Source organism: Denticeps clupeoides, chromosome 1 (assembly GCF_900700375.1).
Source record: "Denticeps clupeoides chromosome 1, fDenClu1.1, whole genome shotgun sequence".
Classification (NCBI taxonomy): Eukaryota; Metazoa; Chordata; class Actinopteri; order Clupeiformes; family Denticipitidae; genus Denticeps; species Denticeps clupeoides.
Window position 1 is genome coordinate 9,197,271 of NC_041707.1, and position 12,889 is coordinate 9,210,159.

Below are 12,889 nucleotides of genomic sequence, written 5' to 3' on the forward strand. Positions count from 1 at the left end.
GGTAAGTACATAACTCCACATGTGTTCATTCATAGTTTTGATGCCTTCATGAGAATCTACCAAAAAAGAAAAACACATTGAATGAGAAGTGTGTCCAAACTTTTGGCCTGTACTGTTCATAACATTTTGACAAATGGGTATTTACCTCTTCCAATGGCGGAAGGCATAAATCCATCTCATAACCACAGGCTTTGGTCTTAATTGCACTTTAACTGATACAATGCAACCCTATCCATTAACGAGACACCACTGCAGCAATCTATATATGCAAATGAAGTAAACAAAACACATAATTATAGATAAGTTAAAATAATAACTTTCCTAACATAATTAACGTGATGATTCAACTCACTGCACAGACAAATTTCATTAATGGGTTGTGGGCTAAAAATGGTCCACTCTTCAGCAGTTGGAGACCAGGATTAGTTGACACCACATGACAATTATCTTCATATGCAAATGAGGCAGATAAGTGATCTCTCGCCTCTCTGAATGAAACAAAGGCAACAAGAAAAGGAAGTTATGTGAGCTTGAAACAGTGAGACTGGCTATTGGAACATACCATTTAATTTCAATGTGATTTGAAGTCAACTAAGAGTCAATGTGCAACGGCGGTTGGAACCAAAAATTTCTCAGCACTTGTTTTATTCATATTAGGAATAAATTGGGACCTATTTTCCCAGTCCTGTAGATTGAGGGAAGTGTTTCTGAATGTCACATCAAGCATTTTTTCCAGATCTGCAGAAATAAGTAGATTCAAACAATAATGCGTTGTGCTAGCTAGAGATGTGAACCTTCACTGTTCTCACAATTCAATTACGATTACAATTATCAATGCGTCACATTATTTGCATTGACTTTACTTCACATTATTGAGTGAAATAAGAGTTAAGGCTTTTTCCCATGGATGTCTGAGCCAAGTGTTTTCCTGGTGACTGAACAGTTTTGAGAGATAGGTGGCCTAGCGGGTAAGGAAGTGGCCCCGTAATCAGAAGGTTGACGATTTGAATCCTGACCTGCCAATGTGCCACTGAGGTGCCACTGAGCAAAGTACTGTCCCCACACACTGCTGCCCAGGCGCTCCCCATGGCTGCTCACTGGTCACTAAGTGTGATGGCTTAAAAGCAGAGGACACATTTTGTTGTGTGCACCGTGCTGTGTTTCACAATGACAATCACTTCACTTTCTTTTTTTTCTCACCGACTACATTTCTGCTCATTGGAGCAAATCAAATCGACCTTCACGGTCATTCAGCACCAGCGTTCATCAGCTACCCGTTCAGATGACATAAAAAATGTTGCATGCAATGTTTTCTTGGCCGAATTTCTGCCGAAATCCCAACAAGCATTAATCAGCGTCAAGAGAATGCCAGTGAAACGCAACTCCGCAGCACATAAAAAATGCCTATGATGTTCAGGGGGTGTCCATTTTGAATGTCTACTCCAATACAGAACGGCACTGTACTTAGATCAGGCAGCCACAGTCACCACTGGCACTACTTTTTGACTAGAATTTTTATGCCGTTGCAAGAAAATCAGCAAGCAACATTATTATGATATAATCAATTATGTTCTACACAGCATCGGTACAGAATCGTCTACGCCTGCATAATGATGAATCGATTATGAGATTAATTCGAACACCCCTAGTGCTAGCTATACCCACCCAGTCTGTTCAGGTCTATGTACAATTATTTCTAAAAAGCAGAAGACGAGCTTTAATTATATTCTTCTTAAGCAAGGCGGAAGTCAGAAGTCAGAAAAAGGCAGAAGTCTATTGTTATGATTGACAGCACTCATGCACCCTACTTCCACATTTTAAGCCGGATCTTGTCAGCATGACTCCCATCTTCTCTAACATTTTTCTTTTCATTCTCTATGCTGCTTATTCCCCATTTGTCCATGTGTATATGTATTCTCAGCACTTTAGTTCAATCATTGCAAACATGCCCTACACACTAAGTCTTATTTAGCTCTGGGAAAATACGGCCCTCTGACTAAAGACGTTGTTGTCTAATAATTCTCTGAAGTTATATGAAACCTCTTCCTGTTCTTGCCATTGGCTGTAGTGTGGAACTGGTGGGTACATTTGCCCTGTGGAGAGTGGGGCTGCGTGTTTCTTTGGCTATTGCTGCACTAATCTAAGCATCACATTGCAGCCTGGGTCTCGGTGGAGCCGTGGGGCTGATAGGCTTTATCTCATCTTCAGCAGAAGTTATGGGACTGAGGGTATACCTTTTGGACCCCTTAGCTTTCTAACAATTGTTCTCTTTTGGTGAGTGGTCTCACAGGGCTCAATTTAGACTGTATATGGCCATCCCTCCACAGATTAACAGCTCCAAGATGGCAAATTCAAAAGGATTTGTGCTGGGTTGCTCAGCAGACTGTGTTAAAGGCCTAAAAACAAACTGACATGCACATAATAGTTACACAGTTGGTTGCACTTGACTAAGCAGTGGCTGTTCATATGAGGAGGAATTTGTGCTTAATGTAGTTCATGAGATGGGAAGTACTGTGTAGTAGCTCAACTGAAATCCAGTGAACTGCTGTGCAGTGCTGTAGTCTGGTGTATTAGTTTAAATTAATATTGAATATGCGTCAGGAGATTATGCGTTTGGGATGTCTGGGTGATACGGGAGAAGCAAACATTGTGTAATGCTGCAGGCATAGCAGGCATTAATAAAGAATGACACAGAGTTCAACAATGTAGACACAAAATGCAGTGAAGAAGATGAAATAAATAGCTAAGCAATTCTGTAAGTCTAAGGAGAGACTTACCTTCCAGCTGCTCACATGACATCAATGCAACTGCATACAAAGTGATGATAGCCATATGTTGTCATTCCCATGATTCCTCTCAGAAAATCTCATTTCAGGGTTGTGGCATGGGGTCAGTGTTGGGATGATTTCTTTAGAAATGTGTTTAATTTTGTTATACAATTACAATTTAACCTATTTAAAATGTAACAGTAATGTAACTATTTCAATTACTATGTAATATTATTGTAACTAGTTCCTTTTCTAAATTATGAATTAATATATTTAACAATTTCGAAATTGTGTAACCTGGCAGTGTTTACCTCCTTTCAATACATGAATTAACATAATTAAAATTGATCAGTTTAACAAAACTAATATAATAACAGCCACAATAACAGTCAGACTCATTTTACTCTAAAATCATACAGTAATAAAGTTATAACATTTTAATAAAATGAACAAATCTGCTAAATCAAATATTTAACATAGTGGAACATATCATTTTTTTGTGGAACTTCGTGGTTGGCTTCTGGTTCATATAGGCAGGTTTGTTACCCACTAAGCTACTACTACCACTTAATGCGTTTTGTAATTATACCTCATTATTTCAGGTCATATATACAGTATACTAGCAAAAATAAGAAATGCTGACTGTGAAAAGACTCCTGGCAGGCCTGTAGCGTCCAAAGTTTTTCTCCAGCATACTGCCTTCCTTGAGGTGTTGTGGTAAGATGACACGGTAAAATTAAATCGCTATAAACAGCTTATAATCACTACTACAATCAACCTCTTGGTTTGAGAGGCTGCTTAAATGCTCTGTTTCAATTGGTCGTGCGACAAAGCTTCACAGAGATCAAAGTTCAACAAAATTGGCCACTGGCTGTTTTGTTGGGCACAGTGGATGATTGCTTTTCAGGCACTTATCCCATAGAAATCAATGGTATTGTGCAGCACTGCGCTTGTTGCATTTGGTGTCCAGCGTATAAATAAATGGTTCAGGTTCATTTATTGCTTGCAGGATTGGACACTTGATTTAGTCTGCCACATGCTTCCCATAATTCCCTGTGATCCTCCGCATAACAACAATGCATTTATTTTTTTTTACATCATAATGGCGGACACTCACTAGCAATAGAAATATTATCACGTGTCTCTTTACTTTATAATGATGGACACAGAATAGGAATAAGAAGGTAGGAAAGGAAGCTCAGAACAAAGATGTTGCTCACTTCAACACTTTACTTTCAGTGGCAGTAAACAGCTCATGGACAGTCCAGCTCCAACATGCAAACAGACAGGTTCAATGTCAGGACATCACATTCAACCAACAACATCCGCTTCACAGGGATTTTCATAGTCAGTGGGCACTGAGCGCTGGTTGACTGACAAAAATACCATTTCCATGATTCCAGTAAACCATATCAAACATATCACCAATGTTTTGTATACAATATTAGGACCAAAATTGTAATAACGAATCTTCCATGAAGTAACTGTAATTTCATTATACCTTCTCCTACAGTAACTATAATGGATTAAAATTAATTAAAATTATACATATATATTTGTTACTCCCCAACAGTGTGTGTGGTATGGTGTTTTACATAAATATTGGACTTTAGATCCAACTTATGACATATACCGTAATCTGTTTTTACATAGTATGCTGAATAATGGTGAATAACCTAAAGTACTATAGCATAATCACTACGTCCACTACGCAGGTTAACATTACTTTTGAAATGTGTTTAGACTTTCCATGGAAACACATTTTGACCCCATAATTAATTAAACTTCAGTCATGATATGCTGGGAGAATCGTTTTATACCAATTGTCAATGGATTCTGAAAGACTGATGTATATGAAGTTCAGCCATTATTGCAATGATAATATTTGTGGACTGCAGGCTATAGCCCTGTTTGATTAAATATTTTTTTAGTTAGTAGTTTTTATGATTCTATAAGGGCATGATTGATCATGTTCATTAAATACAATGACACAAATAGTGTATCATCATTTTAAAATAGACTTTTTCATTTGGCCACTTTCTCGAACAAAGGTCCTTTTTAAATGCGAAGTGTGAGAGTTTCTGAACTTTGGGCCAGATTTGTAGGAGATTTGTCTTCTTGCACACAAAGAACCTCACCCAAGGAGACAAAAACGTATTTCAGTCTTTATGATTCCACCTTTGCTTCATACAATACTTCTGAACCAAAGTTTTCCTGCTGACTGACAGAGCGACAGTTTCTGCTCATTAGATTCTCCCCCACATCAGCTACAAAAAGAGACCTTCTGTCTTCCCCGCTCACCACCCAAACAAGAGGATTCAGCTGCTCCCATCTCCTGACCTATGACTCCCAGCCTTGGAGGCAGGATTACCACTGAGTCCAGCACCGTCTTTGTTCCTCTCCACTGAGGAAGCGAGGCATTGCTTTATTGAAATTCAAACTACGGCCACAGGAGCTCAAGGCACACCATTCCCGTCACCCCGGGAAATGCTGCTAAGATCAAAACACTCATTTCTAAAGGGCAAAGGTCAGCGCCATACTCTGTAGCCATTAAAAATGTTTCTTTTTTCGGTTTCATACGGGTTTCAGCTTTTCCTCTTAGAACCGTGAAAAGAAAGTTACAACATTTTCTATAAAGCACATTACTGTAATAGGAACTTATTTAGTTGTTAAAAGAAATCTCCTCCAAGGCTACTTCTGCCCCACTTCCTAGAAGGCTGTAATGCATTCATTTGCAAATCCTCAATCATTTGATTCAACTGAACATTTCATTCACTGAACATTTATAGTTAATAGTTAAATAATAAATAATTTAATATGATGAACTGTAAGAAAATAAAGAAAATATTTTCTCCATGTTTCTGTGAGTCTAAGATGTAGCTACTCATAAAGCAGGCACTGAGGGCTTTAGGGGAAGTCAAATAGCACCTTCAGCAGAGCACAGCTTCTCAGATGTGTTCTGACTCAATGACCCGAGCCTGGGGAGCATCCCCTGCCACCATGTGACCCGCACACCCGAAAAGCAGCCCAGGAAATGCAGCCGCACGCCTCACAACCAAAGGCAATTCATCAAAGGAGCCTAACGCCTCGCCGGCGGGGTCAGAGAGTGATGGCCACACCAGATGCATATGGTTATTGTGCTGGGGCAGTCACTGGTGTGAGCGCAATCTCAAAATCCCTCGCAACTGCCGTTAGATGCACCTCCTGTTCCTGCTGCGTGCTTTTTATCAAAATGAGAAAGGAAGAAGAAAGAAAGAAATAAGCTACAATCTCATGTGCGATCACACTGGTCTGGCTGGTGAGAGTCTGTTTTTCAGTTTTCAGTTTTCCTGTTCATGCCAGTCAGATGGGATGTCTCTTACTTCCCTGTTCTTCCTGCATTTAATATCACTAATGACAACATTATAATCTTATTAAGGCCACAGGAGGTGCACACTGTCTCCATGAAAACCCGTCTTTATTAAACTGAGAATTTAGGGACGTTTGATTGAGCCGTGATGTAACGACTGACTCGTCAGAGAAATATTTAAATAATGATGATGGATATGCTTTTTCTCTGTTTCTAACTCGAGGGGAATCCTCTCTGGAGGACTTTTGTTGGCACTGAAGCTCAAAGACACCCGGGCTTAAGTCTGTCATACACATCTGTAAGACTATCTGTCTTCTGAGCGCAGTGAAGTTGAAATCTTGACACTGATCTCCCCGCGTTTCCAATGTTTTCATGTTTTGAGAGAAAGGAAGTTCATGCGTTTTACTTTCCATTCAGTAAAATGGGATAAATATAGACCATTGGAGCCAATTAATCCAGAAGAAAAAAAGGCTGTCTGGTTAAAACCAGCCTTCTGTACCACTGAATACTGCAGAGCTTGTTCACTTCCAGAAGTAGCATTTCAACTTTCAATTTCAATTGTTTAAATGTGCTACTTTGGATACACTATATAATGAGGGCATATAATGGTTCCTAAGGATTAAATTGTGTATTATGCTATTGGTCTCAGAACATATTTGTCGTCAGTTAGCAAAAAAGTGATCTGAGGGAGAATAGAGAAATATACAAAATGTCCTGGGAGTGTGTGGGGACGGTGCTTTGCTCAGTGGCACCTTGGCGGATCGGGATTCGAACCGGCAACCTTCTGATTACGGGGCCGCTTCCTTATCCGCTAGGCAACCACTGCTCCAATAGTCCATTATCCAGTATATTGTAAAAATGTTAAGAAATGAATGAGCTCACTGACTGTTGAACTGGTTGAATTCGTGTTTATACTTGTTACACCATGCACCCAAGTTTCTCAGTAAGGTGTCTGAGAAGATACTACAATAAAGGCAGGAGTGGACGCTGTTGACCATCGGATGACACCACAGGAGGGAAGGAACCCATGCCCTTACCTCAGCACGGCTCTTAAGCTTGTTCAAGTGTGATTAAAAGCTCACTCGAGATGACTTAATTGGTTTTTAGCAGCGCTTTATTTAGAATGTTTCTGATTCTCAATTTTTTGGGATGTATAATCTAAATTGAAATTCCTGTACATTCATGTAAATAAATAACACATCACATAAAAAAAAAGTTCAGTTCTGCATTTCTTACATCATATCCTCGCATAAGCAGCTGAAGGCCATCAGCCGCATCACTCAATATCTTATTTTTAAGCATGTACTTTTCATTCGAGGCACAGCCCAAAGCATCCTCTGTGTGCAACGCTGCTTGAAATCCAGTTTCCAGCTTACATTTTGTCAGTGACAAAACATGGCTCTCCGCAGAGAAATGAGGACGATCACACATTTGAGGCCTGTATTGATTTTTTTGGTGGGGGGGTAAGAGTGCTGGTGGGGATGGTTTGGAGCACGGTCTTGAAGCAGATGTCTAATGGAGTTTGGTGAGTCTCTACTTTATCAAGCCCGGCCAGCACTGACAGTTAGATGCTGGAGGGCAATTAAAATTAAAGCGTGCCTGATTAGAATATCATATTCATCTGGATGGTAATTACTGTGTCTGGCTTGGTATAAATAATTAATTATGCAAAACCCGTGCAGCTGCCACTGGCTAGAGTTAACTGACTTTCTGTCAACATCTCACAGTTCTCGAAAGGATAAAGAGATTTGGGAAATAAGCTCTTTAGCTGCTATCTCTGGCCCTGCTGGGTGCATTGCTCCATTGAAACACTGACTGCCTGCTCTCCATGTGTGCAGGTGGCATCGGGAGGACAATATGGGGTTTCTTTTGATTATCTGTAAAAACGAAAGTAAAAAAAAAAAAGTGCTTGCCAGAGAAAAAAGAATTAAAAAGCACAATTCCTCTAATTAATGCCCACGTGCCTTCAGAAAGCATTTATATTCTTTGAGCCTCATATCCACTGAAATGCAACAAAACTGATTAGCTAATTTCCACAATAATAATATATAATTTTTTTATGTCTCCACTGTTATTCTTGTAGGTACAGAATGATTGTTTCAGGGGAAAAGTCTCGCTGAGGTAGTCGAGTTCACAGCAGGTTTAGATCCTGGTGATAATAAATAGCCTGTAATGTTTTCCACTCAAGGAAGGCTATGAGGTAACGGCTCCCCGCCCACCTCTGGATATTACATTAGACGTGCAAAGATCAGCCTGATTTATGTTCTAGCTGCAGCTCTCCAGCACTCAGAACATGCATGGTTTCAGCTATGGGTTGGAGTGGAAAAACAAGTTATTTTCAGTCACAGAATTGTTTTACTTTTTTTTTTTTCAAATTTAATATCTCAATTTAAAAAACACATAATACTTTTCTATACTGCTTAAACAAGGATGAATGTCAGCCAGGACAAAATATGGACAAAGATGTCTATGCAGTGTCCTAAAACTTAACATGAACCCCAAAACTAAGGTTACACACAAAAAAAACCCCAAAACAAACGGAAGTAACAAAAGAAGGAAATTCATTAGTTGCCCCTCATCTGAATGTCTGTCAACACCAAACTTGTGCTTAGGTTGCAATAAAAAAAGAAAAAAAAACTTTTCCACCTTTCTATTAGGCCTCATGGTGGCCCTGGTTAGTGTTTTGGCTCATGATCTTCCTGTGGCACAGGTTTCCTCCTGTTTCTCCAGTTTCCTGCTGCTGCCAAAGAGCATGTGCACTTAGTGGATCTGTGACTTTAAATTGACCATGGTATGCATTTGTTAATGGTGTGTGTGTGTGCATGTGTGTCCCCACTCAGTGTGGGCTCTGATTGGAATTTTATAGAATAAAGAATTTTGTATATAAAATACACATTCAAGGAATCCTGCCTGTCGCAGTTAACGTTTCTTGCAGAAGAAAGCTTGTGAGGTGTGCTGATATATGGCAGTAATTCCTTTTCATGCAAAAAAATTAAAATCATAAATGCTTAAAATGTTAAGTTACCAAGAATGGACCAGAATAGTCTTCCTATATACCTCATTAACATGACCTTCTCAAAGACTTACATAGCTCACAAATTAGCTTCATTCTGTTAAGGACTTGGATATGATAACCGAATACAGAAGGTTAAAAAATGGAGCTAAGGTTATTTAATTTCATTGGGGATGGGTGAGTGGTGTTGGGGGCGGGATGCGACGCTGGGGGCCTGAGAAACTGGAGAAAGAACAAAGCGACCTAAGGAACACTCAGCATCTTGATCACTTGCTGTGTTCCATGCTTTTAACATTTACTGTGGCTAATTCCATCATTACATTAAAACCACACTGACTGGCCCAAAAAGTTAAAAATAAAATAGCGGCATTGCATAAATCACATGATAAGCATCAGGTAATTACAGCTTTCTTCTCACGCAGATGCTCCTGAAGGCTGGTTTTAGAGTCTCTGCGGTCTTGCTGGGCTTCCTGAACCACAGCTGAGGTCAGAAATTGTTCTTCTTACTCTCAGGTTTATATGATTCGCCACTCATGTCAAGCCTTCTAATTTTCAAAACCATAATCATAGTTAAGCAGCGACTATGAAGTTGTTACTGCTATACATCCAAAATTTATATTTGAAAAGTCCACCTTTCACTGGCATACCAGACTGGTCACGGTACAAATTCATATGGGAAGTATGGAAAAGCCATTCGATTTCTATAGTGTACAAATGACATAATACAAATTGCCCATATCATATGTTTATTGCTGTGATTTCCATGAGCTGTGGAATGATGTAGGTGGGCGACATGAGCACATGATACCTTAACCCTATTTTCTACGCTATCCTTTCTCACATCAGAGGTCCTGGTAAAAGTAACTGCATGTACATTTCTGTATGTATATGTTATGGACATTTTAACACCTACAATAAAAACATTAATTTAATGTTTAGAGTGGACTTATTTTAATTGTGGAATAATTTAACATAAATGTTTGGATCGAAAAAAAAAAAAAACATTCATAGAAACCAGTACTAGAGGAGCTGATGGAATCGTCTGGAATGCAGTGTTAAGGTGCACTAAACATGACTTATGAGGAATAGAATACATGTCAGCCATGTGGCACATAAAGATGGCACTCTGCCAAGTGTCCCAATCCATGAATTCATTCCATGTTACTCCATTTACAAGTAATTATGGTGTACGATGCACATTCCAGGAGTGTTAATTAGTAAAAGGAAGAATCCAGTGCAACATTGTAGTAATATGTACAGTAATAAGGTACACGACCTTGACACATTATTTTTTTTATTTATTCATTCCTGTTGTGTGATTTAGGTTGCATCTTATTTCCGATGACCAACCATTTAAAACCACCTAATTATATCCTTTGCCAGAACAGTTGATATATGCATGTTTTTGTTCTTCTGGCCTCAAGGTTTGTAGTCGGAGAGATGAATTGGTACACACATTCTTTGATAATCTTGCATCGTGGGAGGTTTGCTCATACGAGAATCTCAAGGCTAAAATTTGTGGGATGCAGGCACACAATGAAAATGATTGTGCCACACACATTAGTTTGCCACAGAGAGATGTTTCAGATAATCTATCAAGTAAATGGAATTGCTAAAATAAAAACCATGCAAAATTACAGCAGCCTGATGCTGAAAGAGATGGGATTCAAAAATTCAGCTCATACTCAGGATGAAAAGAACATTTTTTTTCATTTCAAAGGCCCATTATATTTTCTCCAATGTCATTCCTGACAAATCTTACCTAGTTTCTTACTACAGCTGCAGGAATAATGATTATAGAGTATAACTGTGCACTGATCGCGTTATACATGTGGGTGATGAAGTGTCACCTTACTCCTGGCAGGAAGCTAAAACCAGGCAGAAATTATGCTTTTCTCCAAATGCTCTTCTGGAGGAGCACCTGGTACCACTGGCAGTGTAGTCCACAGTGATTGAGGAAAATGGTGAGGTCTGGACGTGGAGCTAAGGCTGTCACCACCCAGAAAGAAGCACAACCTGTCAACCACTCCGCGCTGCCAAGACCAGTCTCCACAGCTCCATTGGCTGTGCAAACATGGGGATATGAACACAAACACAGGCAAAAATATGTTATCAGGGAAAAGTGTAACTGTCTTGCCCAATATAGTGAGGCGTTGATCGAATGGTTTTGATTCTTGTAATGGCGACCGGAGAAAAAGCAGCTGGCATTTCTTTCAGGTTGTCAGCTGCTGCAGCAACAATGGGTTTCTGGAGAATGGGCAGAGCTAAATGATGATTCAATAGATGAAGAAAGTGGGTCACGAAAGAATAAATTGTGTCTGAGATTGATACCATCTCAAAAGAAACCGTACCATCTGTCAGATTTCATTCCAACTGAGTACTAATACTGACTGAGGAAAAACACCTGGAATTCTGACTACAAAAAAGATTGACCTATATCATGTAATCTGAAATAATGGCTTTGGTAGACTTATGAAATCTATAGCATCTATATGAAATCTATAGCATGTATTTACAATCATGTGCTTTCATCTAGAGGCACTTCCTTATATCACACTGTCACGATGGCTGGACATGGCGAGGAAGAAGGACGCATACGCACAACGTCACAAAAAAGGGGGTTAATACATGGTGAACAGGACAGGGGAACATCATCAAACAATGACCCAACGGCAAACAGACACAAACAGGGCAGCTTTATACATTCAGACACAGGTGAAAACATTCAGGAAACAAAACAGGACTAATATGAATCTCTGGTCCGAACTCCGGACCGGATTGTGACATAACCCTCCCTCCTAGGCACGACTCCCGGCGTACCACTCAAAATGGTCCATGAAAGGGGGAGGATGTCAATAAGGACAAGTGGCGGCTGTCCTGCACTGACTGCTTCAGGTCCGGGCCAAAGCACGGCTCATCTGTGGGGGACTGGTATCTTGTTCCGGTCTGTCTCCGGCATGCCCCACTGGGAAGTCCGTCGCTCACCTCATCTCGGCTATTGAGAGGAGCACCTGAACTGTGTGACTGGTCTCCTTCGTAGGCTGTCGAGGTCCGACCGCACAAATTTGCCGGTACTCCCTGCCTCTGGAATTGCCAGGGGAATCATGGATAGCATGATAGATCTTCTTGACCCCACGGTAGCTTTGTAGGCCGCCGAGAGTCTGTCTCACTTGGGGAATTGTTAAAAACATGGCGTGGACCTTGGCAGGAAACTGGCGATTACCGGAGGTGCGTAGCTGGAATCTGGACGAGATGGCGGTGCTGGGGGAAGTCCATTCACAGAATCTTGACAACCACTAGACATGGGACTATGGGGCAGGTGTCCTCGACCGTCCGGAAAACAAATCAGACGCGTGGGGACCCAGCGGAACATGAAGCCAACACTGACCATGGACAAGGGGGCTGGTGGCATCCTCCCGGCAAACCACGGCTCCTTGGATCTCAGCGAGACGAGGTTTAATACATGGTGGACAGGACAAGGGAAACATGACCAAACAATGATCCGACGGCGAACAGACATGAACAGGTTAGCTTTATACAATCATACACAGGTGAAAACATTCAGAAAACATTACAGCACTAATCCCCGGAGTGGCCCCTGCCGGACCAGATCAGGACACACACTGATTGCTGCTGTGCCTTTGCAAGTGAGAGCTAGGGTTTGTTTTTTAATTTATTTGTATTTTAAGAGAGCTTTTATACAAGTACATCACAGAGACACAACATTTTGCCTCAAACCTCCACGCTTGTGTGCAGTTT